The sequence below is a fragment of the Euprymna scolopes genome, chromosome 6, assembly GCF_053919585.1.
Source record: "Euprymna scolopes isolate OS-2025 chromosome 6, ASM5391958v1, whole genome shotgun sequence".
NCBI classification, from domain to species: domain Eukaryota; kingdom Metazoa; phylum Mollusca; class Cephalopoda; order Sepiida; family Sepiolidae; genus Euprymna; species Euprymna scolopes.
The window spans coordinates 97,746,619-97,759,956 of record NC_136487.1 but is presented as its reverse complement, the minus strand read 5'-3'; the positions used below and the strand labels follow the sequence as shown (position 1 = coordinate 97,759,956).

The following is a 13,338-nucleotide window of genomic DNA, read 5'->3' as shown; positions in this document are numbered from 1 at the left end:
TTTAATAAAGAAAGAAAAAATTTAACTTCCAAACTTAATGAAATGTGACAAGATTTTCATAAAGCAGGGTTTTATTTTAGTCACGTGACTTTTTTAAAGCAAAAGAAAATGTTTAAAAATAACTAGATGTGTCAATTTATGACATTTGTTGAAACCCCAGTAGACCTGTACCACTCACATCTACCCAATTTATCAGTGAAAACTCTACATTTCCATATTTTGGACAAGATGAAAACTGCTAAATAAATTGGTTTGATTGATTTGATTTTAATTGTAAAATACATCTTTGAATTTTAATTTGAAACATAACAAATATTAAAGGTGTGTTTTGGAAAATTTTGAGAACCACTTAAAGATCATATGTAAATATTTTGACTCCATATGAACTAATACATTTCTTGTAATTTTGCCTTGTGACTCTGATTAAGTTACTGACATACTATAAAATAAGTCACATTTAAAACTCAGCCTTAATTAAGACATTTTTTGTAAATACTACAATAGAATGAAACCATGGATGCTTAGCTTTCAATGTTGACATTAAGCAGCTCATAAGGCCAAAATTAATGATGGTAATTTATGCTTTGTCATGCTTTCTAAGGCAAACTATATCCAATTAATTTGCAATGCATGCATGCAAATATTGGTAGATATAATCTATTTCTGTGATTAAACTAACAGGAAGTTTCATAAAAATAACAAAAGTTATTTTATAATATCAATAAAACTAAACACACAGTAAAAATACTACTTTTTAAAACATTACAATTTTAAAATCAAGCACAAAACTGATATTTGGAACATATTTGTAGATTGTGGTTTGTTTTACAAAAACAGTTTACTTTATAATTCTTGATCTGTCACTGTCTTTTTTGATAATTTTTCCAAAGTAATAGTGATTAGTCTGAAAATGTTTCTTTAAATTATATTTTGTGTAAATACAAAAATATGATCCTCACATTTGTAAAAAAAAAATAGTACAATTAGTTTTGGTTAAATGGATCGCATTGATCATTAAATTTACATTTCTTTGTCTCCCTCAGTATCAGGATACTTTGAAATTTATTAAAACTTTGATTTCAAAAGTATTATTTCATTGAGAACTCTTTATGTGAATATTTGATTAAATGTGCCGATCGGAATGCTAAAGAAAAATCAGTTTAAAACAAAAGAATCACCTTTGAAATTTAAATTTGCTCGATTGCACTAATGATAATTAGTGATTTAAATCATGTTACTAAAATTGATGAAATATGAAAACTTGTTTTTAAATGACTTTTAAATTTCCACAGCTGAAACGTATTTATTTTAAAAATTAAAAATTTCAAAAATTCCTCAATGAATCAAAAGAAAAAAATAATGAAGCAATCTCCATCATATCTGCCATATCTACTCATTCTTTCTTTTGTTTTTACTTTCCATTATTCAAAGAAAGCTTCTATGTGTTCGTTTAGGAGAACACCCAAAAAAAGCACATATATAGATATATATGGGTGCGATATATAGATGTATATGGGTGCGAGTTAAGAATTTGCAACGGTCTTATTCATTTGTCTATATAGATTACAATGGAGTATAAATATAATCAGAAATAAATATAATTAGAAATAAATATAATCATAAATAAATATAATTAGAAATAAATGTTTTTTTTAATTATTAATAGAATTTATGTTATTCTTCAAACATAAAAATAAGAAAACAAAAACAATAAAATATTGAAATTCAATTTAATGAGATTTGTAGTTGACATATCAAAGAAGTTTACATCATTAGTGAATTTTTTTCTTTTTTATTACTAGGCATGAAATTTGTTGAGGTCCATTCCAAACTTAAAGGAAAAAGAAGTCCTTTCCACATTTGATTCTCAATCCTTAGGTGTACTGCTCAAGATTTAGAATTGAAGATAATTCACACAAAAAATCAATTATGATAACTGTTACATACATATTAGTATCATCGTAATATAATTGAAGTCGTTTTAGTCAAGTTTTGTTTCTTTTATTAGTCATATATTCTTTTGTCAATATATTTATCAGTGATAATGTTTGAATATTTATCTAATTGGATGTTTGTAGTGAATGAATAAATGATTCAAATAACTTTTAACTAATTTACACAAGCCATGTTTAAAAGATTGAGACTGTGAAGCTAATTGCCATTATCTACATTTTACTACAAAACTTCAAATTTCAACAATCATTTTTATTGTTTATTAATAACATGTATTACCTCCCTTTAGTTATTGGCTTGTCCCCCACCCCACCCACAATGTAACGTCATGTAAATATAATCGTTTCCACATCATCCATTTGGTAATTTGAATTCTAATTTTTTTATAATTGTGTTTATTAACATCCTAAATCGTTAAGTCCTTTTCTCATGCACAGATTTTTAAGGTCTACTTTTACCTTTTTTATCTCTTATGTTTGTATAAGTTCTGAGCTTAAAAAATTTACTGATCAGCTCAAACAGCATTTTTCTGTTGGTGTCTTCACAAGAGAAAAAGAGGGTCTAGTTTGTGATGGTTCTATTAATGCCTTTGATCAAATTAAGACTAAAGCAAAATTAAAAAAAAAATATCAAATCAATGAAAGGAAAACATCTGAATTTGTTTATTTATTGTAAATAACATTTACCATTACAAGAGAAAGATTTAATTAATATTTGTAAAAATATTTGTTGGAAAATTAACTTCAATCTTTTAATTACATTTGGAAATTTGAATTGGTGAGCAAATCAGTTATCTTTAAGTCGTCCATAATTATGATTTCAATCTCAAATTCATTAGATTTGTTTTTAAGATATGCATGATCAGAACAACCAATATTTTTTGTGTGTTTTAGTTTTTCTGTTGAAAGGGAGCAAAAATGTTTCTTCATAGTTTGTGTCATACAATTTAACACTGTGGTTGATGTCAGCTGCATTTTAGAATGTTTATTTTCAAAGAGTATTAAAGGTTCAATTTTTTATTTTACAGTGATGTATTTGATGCAGAAGCTGTTGCAATCAATTCATTAAAAGACATTCATTTTTTATAATTAATAAAGAATTAAGATTTTTTTACATTTTATAAATCCACAAAACCTGAAGATCCATTTAAGATAGCTACCAACACCTAGATCCAAACAAGAAAGAGAAATGCACTATTGAATATAAATTGAAATTCTTTGTAAAAATGATTACATCAGATGTGAAAAAAGAAAAGTCAAATGTCCAAAGTTCAGATCTTTAACTGGCCTTTCCCAGTTGCAGATTTGTGTGCATCTCTGCATGCTTTTTTTTTTTTTTTTTTAGCTGCAGAGTGGCTTCATGTTCATCATGTTCTCAGTACAAGTCATGGGTAGCTGTACCAGTTTAAGAATGGCATCGCAGACACCTTTGAGTGGTTCAATGCAGACCCCAAATGGCATGAGGAATATATAGAGGAAGGCAATCATGAATCCGACTGGCCAAGCTACAAAGATAAGCAGCAAGAACCAGATGAATCCCCACAAGGCGCCAGGACAGCACTGTGCCATTTTTACTGTCAAAAGTCGAACAGATGCTCACAGATGTTCCTAGAAAAAGAGAAAAGGAAAAAATATATAAAGAGACAAATATTGAAAAGTTTACAAATTTCTTGTACTTGTTTTATGACATGGGTTATTTAAAGCATTGTGAACAATTCATAATGTTAATGGCATTTATGCATAAGTTAACATAATCGATCTGAGATTATTTGAAGTTGATCTACTATTTTTATTATTAGGGAATAAGCTCTCTAGGCCATGGAATTTTAAAGCTAAATGTTTGTCATCAGAAGAGGAGAAAAGACCTGCATTATACAAGAATAAGGATACAAAATATAACATCGACTTTAAAAAAATTCAGATTAGAAATAAAAAAAAATGTGTGGTGATGGTGGGAGGGGATATGATGGAGACAGAAGAGAAAAGAGCATAAAATACACACACACAAGAAAAAATAATATTTTAAAAATTCTCTGAAAAATTATAAAAAAAAATTGAAGTTTTATAATAAAAGATTTAATCTATTATTATTATTATTATTATTATTATTATTATTATTATTATTATTATCTATTAACTATTATCTTTCTGCATCATAAATACATATAAATAAAAAAAAAATTAATTTGTTAAACAGTTTTTTGGGAACTTTTTGTAAAAATTATTTTGAAAAGTTTTTTTAAATTTTAATCCTTATCTCTATATAAATAAAATGAACTCATTTTTTCCCGTCTGATTTTGACATTAATAGGATTAAAAATCCAGATATTTCATGCAAATATAATATGCACAAACGGCAGAACAATATCTGAGGTGTGTTATAGGCTTATTATTTCTCAAATTCCTCGATAATCTTAGATTTCTATACTTTTTCTGCTGAGAAGTCACGGCCAAAATCGGTTAAGATCAATGGAAGTGGTAAAATATTTTCTCTCTAATAAATTCCTCCTCCCCCTGCCACCACTTAACACCGTTTGGGGATCGTTCACAAGGAACAGTTGAGAAGAGAACACCGGTTTGACTTTGTAGTTCTTTCATGTGAAGTTATTTAAAATCACTAAACTAAGCTGCAGTGCTCTGTGGCGTAGTGGTTAGCGTGCTGGACCATTCACATTATATTTTCACGTTCGCGCTGACCTACCGTAGTCGTTTTTTTTTTGTTTTTTTTTCCTAAACGACTGGAATGGACTTTTCTTGGTGGCCGAACTGTTAACGTTGCAGATGCTTTTTTTTTTTTTTTTTTCACACTTTATTTTCCTACTTTTACTCATGACTCCGGGTTTGATCCTTCCTACTTACCTACCATAACATTTTTTAAAACTCCCCCCCCCCCGTCCCGGAAACAAACACTCGGGCAATGCCGGGTACACCCGCTAGTTAAAAAATAAAAAAAAAACTTATAAAAGAATTTTTACAAGTTTCAAGAAAACTTTCTATAAACAAGTAAATAATTTTAAAGATTTCAAAAATGTATAAAATAACATGAGAAAAGAGTTTATATAAATCAAATTTTTTTTTTTTTTTTTTTACAAGGTGGTCACCACTTATCAAGACCCGGAAGCCACTCAGGGATAAGGGTTATTGTAAGTACAGTACGTTAGTGTGGATATTTAAAGTGTCTACTTAAGGGGGCGGTTCATCAGGAATTTGTTTATGTTGCACTTGAAGACATCCAAGTTGTAGTCAGGAGGGAAGCAGGCAGACGGAACAGAGTTTCACAGGCGTGCAGTTCTAAGAAAGAAGCTTTGCTCATGGAATCTACGTTTTGATTTAGGCATAGATAAAGAGTGGGGAAAGTTTTTGACAGTGGATTCAGCTAAACGGATGTTTTTTGTAAAAGATTGGCGAGGGGGGGACCAGAGGTTGGAGTTCAGACGAGCACCTGCCATGGAAATAACGATAAAACAAAGATAGGCTTGCAACGTCTCTTCTGTGGGAGAGAGGTTGCAGGGAAGAGAAAAGGGCATCCCCCACTAAGCCACAAAGTCTATTTTGTACTCTGTCAAGGCAGGATAGGCTGTTTTTAGCAGCTCCTGCCCAGATATGGCAGCAGTATTCCATCCTTGGACGTACTTGGCTTTTATATAGATAGAGAATTGCATCAGTAGTGAGATATCTTCTGGAACGGTAGAAGGATCCCACCATCTTTCTAGCGACCTTGGCAACAGACTTGATGTACGTGTTCAATTTCAGATCAGGAGTAAAGGTCAAGCCCAGAAGCTTGTCAAAACATGGGGCTTCTCCTAGACGAGAGCCATCCATTTCAATTTATGCCAGATGGGGATCAGAGCGTTGATGATGTAAACATAGGAGTTTGGTTTTAGATGCATTAAAAGTAACCAGCCATGTTTTCCCCCACTAAACCACTTGTTCGAGATCAGAGGAGAGAGAATCAGAGAGAGCTTTATCATTTACAGCCTTTGATGTGTTGCCGTAGATGGTCGTGTCATCAGCATAGATGTCAACGAATGATTTAAGAATGTGTTTAGGGAGATCATTGATGTAGATCAGGAAGAGAGTTGGGCCCAGAATGGACCCTTGATGGACTCCAGCATTAATACTGCAGGCCTCTGATTTTTGTCCATCAACCACTACTCTATCAGCCTACCAGAGAGAAATGATTTAATGATAGAGAGAATATTTCCAGTTATACTGTAGCTGGAGATCTTGTGAAGTAGGCCTTTATGCCATACCTTGTCGAAGGCCTTTGATATGTCAAGAGCAATTGCCCTGAAAAGGAAGCCTTTGTCAAGAGATTCACTAATCCTATGAGATATAACCGTTAGCATATCTGTGGTAGATTTTGCAGAATGGAAACCATATTGCGTGTCACTAAGAAGGTCATTTCTGCTGAGACAGTTGATTATTTCTCTATTTAATATGGATTCCAGCAACTTACTCATGATACACAGGAGACTTATTGGTCTGTACTGAGAGGGAGATGATTTTTCACCTGAGTTCTTAAATACAGGGCATACTGATGAGGTTTTCCAACGTGTTGGAAAGCACTTCTCCTTAAGGCAACGTTTAAACAGTTTCGTAAGTATGGAGGCAAGTTCTGGTTGAAGCTTTTTTAACACTATAATTGGGATGCCGTCAGGGCCAGTAACTTTACTGGAATCAAGGTTCTTGATTAGCTTGGCAACCTCATGCACAGATATTTGTATGTTACCTAGCATGTTCTGTGTTATAGGAGGAAATATGGGGAGTTGATGGCCTTCATCGCATAGGGTAGAATTAGCTACAAAGTTCTTGGCAAATAATTTGGCCTTGTCTGAAGCTGAGGAGATGACCTCTGGTCCATTGATAATGGTTGGGATAGAACGCACACTTCTGTTCAGGATCCTATTTGTTATTTGCCAAAACTGGTGGGAACCAAGCCATTGATTAGCTACTTTGGATTTAACAGGCTGGGCATATAGCTCTCTTGCATTTTTTATTACTCTTTTACAGTGGTTGCTGGCGTTCCTGAGAGTAGCTTTAGTCTCAGTGCATCTATTACGTTGGTAGCTATGGAAAAAGTGATTTCTGTGCGCGATGGCAGCAGCACATTCAGGGGAGAACAATGGCTGGCTGGTAGGTTTCTGTTGGAATTTTTTAGATGGTATGAATCGGTCTATGCCTACAATTAACCATTCAGTCAGGTCTGATACTATAAAGGACACATCCTTTTTAAACATGGAATGCAGAGGTACATCAGATATAAATGTACAGAAGCTATCCCAGTCAGCCATGGAGTATCGGTATACAGTACGGTGGAGGGGTACGTCTGGGGACTTATTACATTTCATTTTTATCTTAACTGATACGACGGAGTGGTTGGAGGATCCTAGAGGAGAAAGAACGGAACATGAACATAGCTCAGGGGAAGTTAAGAGAAAAAGGTCTAGGAGGCTTGCATATTGACCTGTAGTATCGGGCACACGGGTGGGCTCGCGAACAATCTGAGTGAGGTCATAAGCAATGGCAAAATCCTGACAGAACCTCCCCTAATCTTCCGTCTTATTTGAATGGGTCAGCCATTCCACATTATGGACGTTGAAGTCACCACAGATGTGGATGTTAGCCGTGGGGTGTGCAGACAGGATGTGGTCTATTTTCTCAGATATGCTCTTAAAGATAGTAACTCCGCTGTTGTGGGGCCGATAGAGGGCAAATATAAATGCAGTGGTGTAAGCAAGTGCAACCCGGAAGCACATATAAGGTAAATTAGGATCTTCTCTAGAGATATCCCTGCCACATGGGAAGCCATCTTTAATGTAGGCACATATTCCATGCCCATGGCGATCTTGGGGGTCAGATTTAGATGTTAAGTTAGAGTATCCATTAATTATGAACTCATCTAGAGAAGTGGTCGGCCCTATTCCAGTTTCGCTTAGAAAGAATATGTCTGGTGTCGTCTCCTGTAATTGGGTTTCAACCTCTGGAAGGTTTGAACGTAGGCCCCTGATGTTGGAGAAAGAGACATGGTAGTAGGGGTCTACGTTGGAAGATGGGATTCTAGGCTTATTCGAATTTTTTTTCTGGCGATGTTTCATGTTGAGGTTTTGGGATTTGTGGAACAGGTCGGCATACTTGGTTAGAGCAGGACAGAGAGGGAAGGTAAGAGAGAAAAAGAAAATAAGACAAAATAGATAAGAGAGTTAATAAGTGAATCAACTCAAATTCTTGGAAGATTATCCAACAAAATAAAAGAAATTTGCTCCTCTTAATCCGGTAGAGTTTTATTTATCCTGATAGGTTTTTATCATTGAAAATTTATTGTGTGTGTGTGTGTGTGTGTGTTATGAGCTATCATGAACTATAACTGTAGTGACAATCTGGAAAAAATAATTTAAAATCACAAGGAAAATTAATGATCGGAACACAAATAACTAAATCATGTGTCAAGATAAATGGGAAAGTCTGCTTAAAGGAAATCGTTTATTAGCTTTTACAGTATGTAAAGCCAAAATCTTCACTAAAAAATACCCAAATATTAATATATATTATATTGGCATGGCTGATAACACTTTCACGGAAAGATTCATTGGCCACAAATACTTTTTCGAGAATCCCAACTATAAAAGAAAAACATCGCTTTCTTTATGATATAATGAGCCAATCGAATACTAATTGTGAAATGGTATATCCAGAAAAAAGCTAGAACTTACTTACGTCTAAACTTACCTGTATCTTACTGAGACAACTTGTTCATGTCTTACTGAGAAATTATATATTACAAGATTTAAAGATAGAGATAAGCTATTCAAGCCTTTCTTAGTTGCAAATTTGTGTGCATCTCCACATGCCTTTTTTAACTGCAGAATGGCTTCATGTTCACCATGCTGTTGGTACAAGTGTCATCAGGATTAGGAATCTCGACAGGATTATTGGACATTTCTGCATACACATTAATCTCTATAAATTGTAGGCATTATAAAATACATATTCTCAATAAGTTAAATACTTTTCTGTACAATTGAAATTCCAGAATTCTCCTCTTAATGTTTTTTTTATATCATTATTAGCTATATATTTTAATTTATTATATATTACATCATTATTAGCTATATATATTTTAATTTATTATATATTACATCATTATTAGCTATATATTTAAATTTAGTATATATTACATCATTATTAGCTATATATATTTTAATTTATTATATATTACATCATTATTAGCTATATATTTAAATTTAGTATATATTACATCATTATTAGCTATATATATTTTAATTTATTATATATTACATCATTCTTAGCTATATATATTATTTTATTATATATTACATCATTATTAGTTATATATTTTAATTTATTATATATTACATCATTATTAGCTATATATTTTAATTTATTATATATTACATCATTATTAGCTATATATTTTAATTTATTATATATTACATCATTATTAGCTATATATTTTAATTTATTATATATTACATCATTATTAGCTATATATTTTAATTTATTATATATTACATCATTATTAGCTATATATTTTACTTTATTATATATTACATCATTATTAGCTATATATATTTTAATTTATTATATATTACATCATTATTAGCTATATATATTATTTTATTATATATTACATCATTATTAACTATATATTTCACTTTATTATATATTACATCATTATTAGCTATATATTTTAATTTATTATATATTACATCATTATTAGCTTTATATATTTTAATTTATTATATATTACATCATTATTAGCTATATATATTATTTTATTATATATTACATCATTATTAGCTATATATTTTAATTTATTATATATTACATCATTATTAGCTATATATTTTAATTTATTATATATTACATCATTATTAGCTATATATTTTAATTTATTATATATTACATCATTATTAGCTATATATTTTAATTTATTATATATTACATCATTATTAGCTATATATTTTACTTTATTATATATTACATCATTATTAGCTATATATATTTTAATTTATTATATATTACATCATTATTAGCTATATATATTACTTTATTATATATTACATCATTATTAACTATATATTTTACTTTATTATATATTACATCATTATTAGCTATATATTTTAATTTATTATATATTACATCATTATTAGCTACATATTTTAATTTATTATATATTACATCATTATTAGCTATATATTTTAATTTATTATATATTGCATCATTATTAGCTATATATATTATTTTATTATATATTACATCATTATTAGCTATATATTTTAATTTATTATATATTACATCATTATTAGCTATATATATTTTACTTATTATATATTACATCATTATTAGCTATATATATTTTACTTTATTATATATTACATCATTATTAGCTATATATTTTAATTTATTATATATTACATCATTATTAGCTATATATTTTAATTTATTATATATTACATCATTATTAGCTATATATATTTTAATTTATTATATATTACATCATTATTAGCTATATATGTTTTAATTTATTATATATTACATCATTATTAGCTATATATTTTAATTTATTATATATTACATCATTCTTAGCTATATATATTATTTTATTATATATTACATCATTATTAGCTATATATATATATATATATATTAATGATCTATAAATGTGATTTGTGAGATCATTGATGAAGATCAAGAAGAGAGTTGGGCCCAGGATGGAACCTTGAGGAACGCCAGTGTGAGTGTCTGATTGCAGCTCATCAACGACGACTCTTGTAAGCCTATCAGAGAGAAAGGATTTAATAGGTGAGAGTACATTTTCAGATGGCGATTTTGTGAAGTAAACCATTCTGCCATACTCTATTGAAGGCTTTAATATGTCAAGAGCTATTGCTCTAGAAACGAAGTGCCCATCGAGAGATTCACTCATCTAGTGTGATATAGCCGTTAGTACATCAGCTGTAGATCTCATAGAATGAAAAGCATATTGCATGTCACTGAGCAGGTTATTTTTGCTGAGGTGGTTGACCACTTCTCTGTTTATCACAGATTGTTTGGCAAGTAAGAATTTGTTGATGAAATGCAAAAGTAGAAATTCACTTTGAATATGTTCGTCCATATTTTAAATATTTCATCGTGAGCTTTTATATATTTTGATAGATTTGCCGCAAGAAATTACTTCAAATTTGGATATTAAAAAGCAAAATCTTCTTTTTTTTTGGGGGGGGGGGCTTTTTTTTTTGTTTTTTTTTCTTTGTTTTGGGGTGATTCCAGGCTCGATTTTTGAACTCCTAAGAATTATGAAAAAGTCAGTATATATATATATTTTTTATTTTTCATTTTTTGATTCATCCAGCCTTGACAGACGTGTTTTTAAATATTCTCTCCAGTGCTTTTCTTTTAATGATTTGGAATTCATTCCATTTGCGCTTTTTTCCAAGGAACTCTGCCTTTTGGATCATTTTGGACCATTTGGAATTTACCCATTGGATTGAAATTTTAAATTCGACCTTTTTGGATTTTACCATTTTTGGATTTTTACCCTTCACCAGACTATCCATTCATGTGAAATCTTTTTATCATTTTTCTTTTGCCTCCTGTTCCCCTTACCTCACCCTTTTTTTTTTAACCAAGTAAGATCTGTGACTTACTTGTAGTTTCATTAAATACTTTTATATGCAAAATCCGATCCTGCATTTTGCTAATTCCTGCCCTCTGATGAGAAGGAGAGTATTTCTTCGAAACTCCGCGGATTAAGGACTATCCACTTATCTTGTGTTTCCTTTTTTAAAATTAAATATGTTTTTAACTCTTTTTCAAGATGTCTTTTAACATGTTTTATTAATCATTTGTTCATATATATATATATATATATATATATATATATATATATATATATATGCACACAGATATATGTATATATATGTATATATACATACATACATATGCATACATATATATATATATATATATATATATATATATATACATACTTGTTTATTGTTATATAAACATGGTCACATCCTGCTGCTACAAATAGCCACTTGTTTCAATCAAACAGCAGATATCATTAGGCAGCGACTTGACTATTCAAAAGTTCAATGAATAATGGATTTTTATTTTAGGTAGGAACTCTTTAAAAGTTGGAGTTAAAAAAACTTAAAACACAAAACTTTAATTATAAGATGTAAAGAGGGAGGGGGCAATTTAAATAAAGTTAAAAGATTATAATGGAGAGAGAGTGATTAAGAAGAGAAAAAAAGAAATAGAGAAAGAAAATATATATACATATATATATATGTATGTTATATAGTTCATTATTATTATTATTATTACTCTGTTTCTTTTTGTTGTTATATCGTTCGTTGTTAGGACTTTTTAATAGTGAGAGTCTTAGAGTCTTAGAGAGAGATGTTGTTGTAAGAGAGATTGTTATATATAAAACGTTCATACTTAGAAGTGTAGATATGAGATGTAGAGTTCACATTGTCGATATGAGATGTGTATGTCAAGACATTTTAAACCACATGATATACAAGACATATAATAACAATTTTCACTTTACCTTTTGGTAGAATTACAACACAAAGACGACGTTTATAAAAACACATGATGGGTTTATTTCTTCTCACGACCGGCCGTGGTTTCTGAGTCAAGAATTCAAAGCTTCACATTCTAAGTTTCAAAAGTGACCGTTTCGCTTCTAGACGTTCAAATCCCAACTGCAGACTATGGTCTGTCGTCCTCAAACTCCCTCTCCGTCTCTCCCTCCAGTTTCTCTCTGCTTAACTCTAAAGTTTTCTAACTATATCGAGAACTTCCCATTTTCCATGACGTCATACACATGTTAAAACATGTGTCTTCTTTCACGTGTTCTGGAAATGTGTGTCCAAAACTTTTTCCTTTGTTTACAAAAGGAATTTTAACCTATATTCCCAGTAACCTATTTTTCCAATATGTTAAAAATATGTTTATTATATTATCTTGTAGTTGCATTCTTTCAATTGAATTTTCATAACAGAATTGACAACGCACATTCTTTTCTTGAAACTATTTTATCTCTAAGCTAAACAATGGTTTGTTTTACATTCCATTTTCTAATTCTCTCTCGTAATCTATTTCTAAACCTAATTTACGAGGTTTGAATTTCGTCTACGCTATTTCATTTTCATTTTAACTAAATCTCTCTATTTTTATACTTACATGAAAAGGGGCAACCCTTATCATGTAACATATATATAAATATATATATATATATATATATATATATATATATATATATATATATATAGTAGAAATGGTAATTAATAAAAACCTGAAGAAAGTGCTCAATACTGTTGTAGAGCAAATTGCGTTTTATTTTTTA

The 13,338-nt window shown here is 30.0% G+C and overlaps 1 long non-coding RNA gene across 1 annotated transcript in view; it reads right to left on the bottom strand.

The window, feature by feature from the left end:
• Positions 1-1,716: 1,716 nt before the first annotated feature.
• The window catches only part of LOC145277816 (uncharacterized), a 77,658-nt gene continuing 66,036 nt past the window's right edge, over positions 1,717-13,338 (bottom strand). Inside the window, exon 2 of the long non-coding RNA XR_013868209.1 lies at positions 1,717-3,560. This is a non-coding gene — a long non-coding RNA (uncharacterized LOC145277816). The remainder of the gene's footprint in view (positions 3,561-13,338) is intronic.